This window comes from Penaeus monodon, chromosome 41 (genome assembly GCF_015228065.2).
Source record: "Penaeus monodon isolate SGIC_2016 chromosome 41, NSTDA_Pmon_1, whole genome shotgun sequence".
In the NCBI taxonomy this organism is placed as follows: domain Eukaryota; kingdom Metazoa; phylum Arthropoda; class Malacostraca; order Decapoda; family Penaeidae; genus Penaeus; species Penaeus monodon.
This window is the reverse complement of record NC_051426.1, coordinates 15,434,106-15,441,605: the sequence shown is the minus strand read 5'-3', so window position 1 is coordinate 15,441,605 and position 7,500 is coordinate 15,434,106. Positions and strand designations below refer to the sequence as shown.

Below are 7,500 nucleotides of genomic sequence, written 5' to 3'. Positions count from 1 at the left end.
AGTTTAGGACCTCAGGAGAGAGGCAGTTTGCCTTTTCCACATTCCAGGGGGCGTTTCTGCCGTCCATTAAGCGAGGGGGGGGGGGGCTGATGATATTATTCATTATATCCTAAAGGTGATGACATCCAATTATCCTTTCTCCTCTTCCCACATCCCCTTCCCCGTTCCCTCACCCCACACCCGCATCTCCCTCCTCTCCCTCCTCTCCTTATCCCTCCTCTCCCCCTCTCCCTCCTCTCCCTCTTCTCCCCCTCTCCCCCCTCTCCCTCTTCTCCTCCTCTCCCCCTATTATCCTCTCCTCGAACTCCCATTGTTTGTTGTGCCCAACGGATGGTCAGCTGTTGTTCGAGCCGATCACGAGTCAGCCGGGCGTTGTGCTACGCAGACTTGACTACTTGGTTTTTGCTTTTACGTACCTTCTCCTTGAATTAGGTTTTTATGGTTAAATAGTTTTATTTATCGTTGGTCGTTTACGCGGAAAATGTTTGGGTTGTTTATCCTGTGTTTTTTTTCAGTTTGCTTTATTCCGTTTTGTTGGATTTTTCGTTCGGGCTTTGCAGTATTGAAGTCCAATTTCGGTTTCTTTTTATTTTGATTTTCGTCTTTTTTGTTATTATATCTCCCTTTTAGTAGCAGGCTAGTTTTTAGCACATGGTGTGAGAGGGAAAATCGCGTGGAAAGGATGACTCCGTTCCCTGGGAAATCGTCGAAAGGTTTGGTATATCACGTCGAACCCGACGATGACAGAGGCATGATGGAGTGGCGGCGAGAGTACGCTTGGGAAATTGCCAGAGGTACTCGCGTTCGAAGGAGGGCGTTATGTGCATGGCGGAGGATGTCCCGTGCCGAGCTCTTCGTGTTTGTGTATGCGACTGCTTTTCCCTAGTGTGCGCGCTTGTGCTTGCGTGTGCATACGTGTCTGCATGTGTCTCTATTTCTAAAGTCATCCGTAGAGGTTCATCTCTGGGAAATGCGCGCATTAATTTGTTTGCCAAAGGGGAAAAGTTAGGAAAGAGGGGCGTTCCTAAGATTTATCCGTGAAATATAAAAGTTGTGATATTGTTACTGATGAAGGAAGTGAAAAGGGAAGAGGAAAGAGGGAAGAGGGATAGACAGGGACTGGGAGAAGGAAAGCCCTCAACGAGACGAATGGGGGCACGGAAGGGCCACACGCACATGAAATATATGTTACCATTAGTCGTGAAATATTAGATCAGAGCAGGAGACGAACGGGGCAGATGGAGACGGTTGGGCCGAAATGGAGCCAAGCGGAGCGTCATGAAGTGCCGCCCGTGCCAAGAAGTCCAGGTGCCGGACGACGCCTTCAGATTTCACTTGAAGGCTCGCCATAAAGTCAGTCTGTGTTTTGGTTCAGGCGGGAGATTTGTTAGGATGCGCGGCTTGGCTCGCGCCGGGAGTTCAGAGAGAGAGAGAGAGAGAGAGAGAGTGAGTGAGTGAGTGAGTGAGTGAGTGAGTGAGTGAGTGAGTGAGTGAGTGAGTGAGTGAGTGAGTGAGTGTGTGTGTGTGTGTGTGTGTGTGTGTGTGTGTGTGTGTGTGTGTGTGTGTGAGATATATATATGTGTATGTATGTATATATATATATATATATATATATATATATATATATATATATATATATATATATAGAGAGAGAGAGAGAGAGAGAGAGAGAGAGAGAGAGAGAGAGAGAGAGAGTTTGTTTTTTGGGTTTGGCAGGCTGGCTGGGTGCTTGGGTGTTGGTTTAGGGAAACAGTAAACGACTCGGGGGGGGGGGGGTCAGTGACAGCGAATAACCGTGATAAGAATGGGCAAGGGATGATAGTGAAGAGGACCATAACAAGACGAAGCGAGAACACCGGGGTTGAAAACGCCGATCCTGCGAGCATCAATTCCCTGGTTCATGGAACCGCGTCAATTGCTACAACTCCGACTGTGTTCTCGCCGTGCAACTTCCCATTACGGGTTGTATGGCTGTGGAGCCTAAATGGTTGTGGAGCTTGAGTGGTTCTGGAGCCTGGTTGACAGCCCTAATAGTGTACACGGCGCGAAGACAGGCCGACACAGCGCGACGAGCAATTGTCATCACGGAAACACAAAAGCCATTAGTATTATTGGCCGCGCGGCGAGAGTCCGGGGGAGGGGAGAGGGCAGCGGAGGGGGGCGAAGGGGAGGAGTGGGGATAGGGAGAGGGGAGGATTGTGTATATCTGTAGGGGGGAGGGGGGTCGAGGCTGCGGTCATTGTGCGTGGTGGCACTTTCGCATGCAGCGCGGCCTCCGTACTCGGGTGACGGTGTTCATACTCGTGTCTTGGGGGGGGGGGGGGCGCATCACTGTGACCTTCCTCTCTTATTTTATGTTTTTCTTGTACGTCTTGATGCTTTGCGAGGCGACACTCGCATTTGTTGAGGACACTCTCTCTTCTTTTGTAAAATGGGTATTTGTGGCATTGACACTCCTCCGCTTGACGATGGCACTCTTGCATATAGTGGTGGCAGTTGAGAGGATAATACCCTTGTAAGAAAAGCATTAGCGCTTCCCGCCCTCAAGGGGCACTCAGGGCATCTTTTCGCCCGGTTGGAGGAGGAGGAAGTCGCTTGGGGAGGGCCATAAGGAGCAATAAGGAGGAGAAAGAGGTAAGAGTTTGCAGGAGAAGGGAAGGGTAAAGGTTGGTGTTTTTCAGGATTTTGGAATCTAGAATGCACGGGAATCTGTTGGTGAAACGTGCGTTTCATCGACTACGACGCGCATATTTTTAAGCACACCCTGTACCGAGATTCCCGCATAGAGGCGTTACTGCTGCTGCTGCCGCCAGGATCGGGGCACGACACAGGGATCGTTGTGAGGGCTGTTCTACTGATTTACCGTTTTTGCTGTTGGGGCAGTCTTGGTACTTTAGAGTATGCGTGTGGGTTTCCTCTATATATGCATGCCGGCGCTTTCTCTCTCTCTCTCTCTCTCCTCTCCATCTCTCTCTCTCTCTCTCCTACTCTCTCCTCTCATCTCATCTCTCTCTCCTCTCTCTCTCTCTCTCTCCCTCTCTCTCTCTCTCTCTCTCCCTCTCTCTCTCTCTCTCCCTCTCTCTCCTCTCTCTCTCTCTCCATTTCTCTCTCAGTCCTGGTCTCTCTCTTCTTCTCTCCTCATCGTCGTCTCATCTCTCTCTCTCTCTCGCTCTCTCTCTCTCTCTCTCTCTCCCTCTCTCTCTCCTCTCCTCTTTTCTCCCCTCTCTCCTCTCTCCCTCTCTCTCCCTCTCTCTCTCCTTCTCTCTCTCTCTCTCTCTCTCTCTCTCTCTCTCTCTCTCTCCCTCTCTCTCTCTCTCTCTCTCTCTCTCCCTCTCTCTCTCTCTTCCTCTCTCTCTCTCTCTCTCTCTCTCTCCTCTCTCTCTCTTCTCTCTCCTCTTCTCTCTTCTCTTCTCGTCTCCTCTCTCTCTCTCTCTCTCTCTCTCCTCTCCTCTCTCTCCTCTTCTCCTCTCTCTCTCTCTCTCCCTCTCTCCTCCCTCTCTCTCTCTCCTTCTCTCTCCCTCTCCTCCCTCTTTTCGCTTTCCTCTCTCTCTCCTCTCTCTCTCTCCTTTCCCCGCTCTCTCTCTCATCTCTTTTTCTCTCTCTCTTCCTCCCTCCCTCCCTTCCCTCACCTCTCCCTCTCCCTCTCCTCTCCCTCTCCCTCCCCCCTCTCCTCCTTCTCCTCTCCCTCTCCCTCTCTCCACCTCTCTCTCTCTCTCATTCTCCATTCTCTTTCTCTCCTTCTCTTTCTAGTTCTAGTTTTCTCTCTCATTCTCATTATTGTATATTTAAAAAAAAAAAACCACACACACACACACACAACACCCCCACACCCCCACCCCCACCCCCACACACCACACACACACCCCACACACCACACACACACACACACACACACACACACACACACACACACACGTGTACGTATACATGCATGTATGATCATAGGGAGTGATAATGATGTGGATATTAGAATTGTTTTTATATCACCATTTCCATGCTCATTAATACTGCATCATTACCAGTAACATCACTATCACCACAACCATTATTGGTATAATTGCCAATTAATCCGTTAAGTTACAGATCTGCCTTTGTGTATTGTGATTATTTGAGTAAATTGGTCCACTGCTATCTTTGGTAAGCAGCCACTTTTCCGGGAAGAGACAGCGTAGCGTCTGTCACCATTTGAGGGAGGAAAAATTTCCTGCTGAAGTCGAAGAGGACAAGCCAAGGGCGGGGCAACGGCGGTTCTCGGGCGTGCGGGCGTGCGGAGGCGTTGGAGAAGGGCGTTCGGGCGAACATTGAAGTTTTCTTTTCGCTTCAAGAGAGAAGGCAAAGGCGAGCAAGTTTTGATAGTCTTAGAGATTTATGTTCCTTCGTTTTTTTAAAGACAGGAATGATGGGAATATGAATCGAGGTGAAAGGAATGACTGAATAATCTGTGATCAAGTTCCGTCATTTGATTAATGATTGGAATAATGAGTGAGATTGGAGGGAGGGAATGGCCGTGAATAATCTTCCGGGGCCTCGTAACGTCCCGTCGCGCTGGAATCCTGTGCAGAAAAGCCCTTGATTGAGTCTGCAGGCGCCGCTCGTGCTCAGAATCGCTTTGAAGTGTGAGCATTAGGAGTCGTGCGGCCGCGGGTTGGGATTATTAACGAAAAGTTGGGGGATCAGTTATTCTCGTCCTGTCATCCTCCCATTCTTCTCTCCTCTCTCTCCTCTTCATTCTCCTCTTACCTCACCTGTCGCCACATCTCTGTTCACCATCCTCTCCTCAATTTTCTCTCTTTTTTTCCCTTGCCTCACCTCTCCCCTTCTATTCTCTCACCTCTCCTCTCATCTCGCCCCTCCTCTATCTTTTGTCCCCTCTCATTTCCGCCTTTCTGTCCTCTCCTTTCCCCTCTTCCTTTTCCTTTTCCTCTTGCCTTTCCTCTCCTTTTCCTCTTGCATTTCCTCTCATTTCCCTCTTTTCTTTCCTCTCCTTTCCCCTCTCTTCTCACCTCATTTCTGTCCTCTCCCCACTTCACTTTCCTCTCATCTTTATCCTTTCCTCAATTCTCTCTCCTCTCCTCCGTCGTCTCCCCCAGAAAGCACTGTTATATTTCACATTCCAGTCAGGCTCCGATTTTGTTTATTTAGACTTTGTTAAAGTTGTTGATTTTTATATAAGTTGATGGGAATAACACACCACTAAGACAAGTGAAAGACTACATAAGTTGTATAGACTCTTTTATGTATCAACTTGTTATCTTCATGTACTGTACTTTTATGATAAAAATCCAAGGATATTCGTGCCGCTTTCTGATAAAGTTGTATTGAACATTCTTGAATAACTAGTCGGTGCTCTCTTTGATGGGTGACGCATTTTTACGTTTTTAAATATATGACGATCATTGTTCTTGCTGTTGTGAGAATACTGCGCTAACCGATTGCGTTACGGGGACTCATTGGGACACCACTCAAACTTGGAGAGTCATTCCCGTAGAGTTGGGTGCCCTGAATGTGTTCAGTGCTCAGGTAATGTGTGCACGAGAAAGCGAAATGGGCTGACAGATAAACGAAGGAATAGGTACGCAGACGAAGATAGACGGGCAGGGAGTGATGGGGCGAGAGCGAACAAAAGTTTAATACGCCTGCACTTTTGCGTGTACACCGAGGACACGGAAGGGAAGCAGAATCACGGCGGCTGTAAAGGTCTCGATTGAGAGTTGCAGACGAGGAATCATTGCATGTCGAGTCGTAAACCTGAGTCACGAAAAGCTACTTCTGTGTCTTTGACCGCCTCCCCTCTCTCCATTTTTCTCCACCTCTGTCTCTTCCATCTGTCCCACTTGCCATTCCCCTCTTCTCTGTCTTTGCCTTCATTTCACACAAACTCGCCTACATTATTTCATTTCCTTCCATATCTTTCCTGTTCTTGTTTCCGACGAAGAAGAGATAAGATAAGCAATGCCCTAAGCGCCGTCCTTGCTCCGGCCGGCCTTAATTCCTCGAGATCTTCCGGCTGCATTCTGCGTCCGTGCAGGTTCTTCATTCTGTACGTGATCTGTGTCCTTGTAGGTCTCTTGTCCTCTTTCCTCCGTTAGCCTTTCCCAGAATTTGTTACCATTTATTTATTTTATTTCGTTTTATTTTTGCCGTTTGTTATAGTTCTTTATCCCTTTAATTCTATTCCTTCGATAATATGCACTTTCCATTCTCTCTCCTTCTCTCCCTCCCTCCCTCCCTCTCCCTCGCCCTCCTTCCCTCCTTTTTTCCTATCCCCTCGCTGTGTGTCTGTTTCCCCATTTGCGTCCCTCGTCCTCGTCTGCAGGGTGGAGCAAGGGGAGGGGGAGGAGAGAGGCCCCAGTGGAAGTTTCCCCTCGCTGACTCAGCCGCTGAACCCTTCCCTCACACCCAAGTGTCCCCTCCTCCAACCCTCCCCACCTTCTACTCTACTCCACCCTTCCCCCCACTGGCCTTGCACAGCCTCACCCTTGTTCTCACCCTTGCCCCCTCTGCTTCTGCCCCTCCTCTCGCGTTTTTCCCTGCTCCCAAAAAGCCTTCATATGTTAAGGCCTTGCTGTACATGCCTCGCCTGCCTGTCCCCGGGTCTCATGGCCGTCGAGTGAGGGGACGCGCGCTCTTAAAGAATGATTGAGAACGAAGCGATGTTCAGGGGGATGAAACGGGCTGCCAGAGGGCGTGATTGAGTCCGAATGTTCTAGAAGGCGATTAACGTGGTTTTGCTCCCGCTCGACGCCATAAAGAATTATTACATTCCCGCTTGATGTAGTCTGACGGGAGAGTGAGCGAACAGGTCGATGCGATCATTTCATTTAACTCCAGGGGATTAAAACGTACGCATAAATTGGAAGCGAACGTAATTTATTAGTGGAGATAAAGCTAAATATATCACCAGTCGACGCAGTATGTTTAGGCAGCGGCATCCCCGTCGAGCGCCGGTGGGGGGGGAGCGCCGCCTGAGACGCGATGCTACGTAGATCTTGGCGAACGAAATTGCTCTTACGTCGCTCTCTCTCTCAAGGGAGGATCAGCTGGGTCGAGTGTCAGGTGCGGGCCATAGATAATGTCATTTTTGGAAGCCGACGCTGTGGCGGGGTCGAGGTCGATAGCATCAGGCAGGCGATTACGTGCTATCTGCCGCACATCTGCCTCCGCGGCTGCTCGGGTGCCGATAAGATGCCCGCGTTCGAGGCCGACGACGAACTCCCCGCCTGCGCTCGGGGCGCGCGGCGGCAACATCCGGCAACGGAAATGTCATCCTCATTGGTCGAGTCTCGTTTTAGAAGACAAGTGCCATCTTATGAACTTAAAATTCATCATCTGTTCTCAGCTTTGTTAATCTGTCTTCATATTGCATTTGTCCTCATTTTGATTGTTGTTGTTGCTGTTATTTTAGATATTTTGTTAACTTTCATTTGGTGATATTATTGGTCTTATGTTTGTCATCATCACCTACATTATAATTGTCATCCTTTGTTCCTCAAGGTTATT

The 7,500-nt window shown here is 49.2% G+C and overlaps 1 protein-coding gene across 1 annotated transcript in view; it reads left to right on the top strand.

The window, feature by feature from the left end:
- LOC119598412 overlaps positions 1-7,500 on the top strand; it is a 27,645-nt gene that overhangs the window by 3,554 nt on the left and 16,591 nt on the right. The window lies entirely within an intron of this gene.